Source organism: Penaeus monodon, chromosome 24 (assembly GCF_015228065.2).
Source record: "Penaeus monodon isolate SGIC_2016 chromosome 24, NSTDA_Pmon_1, whole genome shotgun sequence".
Taxonomy (NCBI): domain Eukaryota; kingdom Metazoa; phylum Arthropoda; class Malacostraca; order Decapoda; family Penaeidae; genus Penaeus; species Penaeus monodon.
Genome location: NC_051409.1, coordinates 26,197,098 through 26,198,566, shown reverse-complemented (window position 1 = coordinate 26,198,566; position 1,469 = coordinate 26,197,098). Strand labels below are relative to the sequence as shown.

The window sequence follows — 1,469 nt, the reverse complement described above, 5'->3', positions numbered from 1 at the left end:
ATGACCAAACGCGACACTCCGCCAGTACGGAATCCGTCCCACAAAACGCTCATTGCAAGACTAAACAGACTACAATGGTGGGAGAAATGAAGAGGCTGCTGAAGGGGTCTACTTGTGCCACTTAGACCACCTGTTGCCTTGCGTGGCTGCTGTTTAACCGCGTCCCCATCAACCCATCACCTACTCCTCCTCCTCCCCCCCTTCCTTCTCGTCGACCCCCTTCCCCACCCCGACATTCTACCCCTCCTCCCCATCAACTTATCTACCCCTCTCTCCCTCCCCACCCCCGTTAGCCCATCTCCCACCCCTCCCCCTTCCTTCCTCGTCAACCCATCTACCCCTACCCCCACTCATCCATCTACCCCCCCCCCCCTACTCACCATCCTTTATGGTAAAGGACTCTGTCAGCAAAATTAAGAGTTTGTTCCTTATTGTTCAATGCAAAGAGCAGATAGTCAGTGTCTTGTAATTCCATCAATGGAGAATAGGTCAGAGTAGTATTAAAAATGTCTTATCTACCCTGCTACTGCTACCTTATCTCACAATCACTAATCAGATACGCTATCAAAATAAGTGAAAAAGAACAAAATATCTGATGAGTTCAAACATAAGATTGAACGTCATTTCTCATAATTACTCACTCCGGTAAATAAAAATGCAGCAATGGAATAAAAAAGCAGCTTCTCTCTCAAGTACTTCCACCTCGTCCCGTCCTCGAGGCCTTTTAAATGAGAGAATACGAATACTTACACATTACTTACAAGGGCTTATAAGTACAGCTACTGAGTTCACAGCGCTACGGTACTTCGGCTTACTTTAAATGACCTACAGCAAAGGCAAGGAAGGAGCATCAGCCGCCGCACTAGTTCTCTCGCAACCCCCTTCCCTTCACTACTGCGACAGCGGGCGGACCGCGGGCGCCTCTAGAGGGACACGATCCGATCCTTTGACGAAGGATAGCACAGCAGGACCGGAGTCGCGAGAAAGGGGTCGCAGGCGCCTCTACAGATATAGGATCCGACCCTAGATGGCGGATAACACAGCAGGAGCGACACTGCGAGAGAGAGCAGGGCCTAACGCCTCTACGGGGATGGAATCCAACTCCTAGACAGATGAAGGATAACCGAGAAGGACCGAGGTCGTGGCCCAGTAAGGCCGGCGCCGGATGCCTGTACCGGTCATGGCCTGCGACGAGCGAAACGACTCACGAGGGGCAGGCAGGAGCAGCTCAGGCGGGTCGTGGCGTCGTCGCTCACGTCCGACCGCTGGGACCACTTCGGGAGGAGAGGCTTCATTCCTTTACGGATCTCCTACATCGGGAAAATCTAAACATTTCTACTGTCTCCACGAAAAAAAATGTTTTTTCTTTCTATCCTCTGATAACACAATAAGCAGACAAAAACGTAAATCACTTTACACAGCAGAAAACCCAACTGAAAAAAATAAAACCCCTACACACAACCCCACCC

At 50.5% G+C, this 1,469-nt stretch overlaps 1 protein-coding gene across 1 annotated transcript in view; it reads right to left on the bottom strand.

Annotated features, from left to right (window-relative positions):
• Positions 1-1,469, bottom strand: part of LOC119588687 (serine/arginine repetitive matrix protein 2-like) — a gene marked incomplete in the record, with an annotated part of 176,340 nt that overhangs the window by 57,749 nt on the left and 117,122 nt on the right.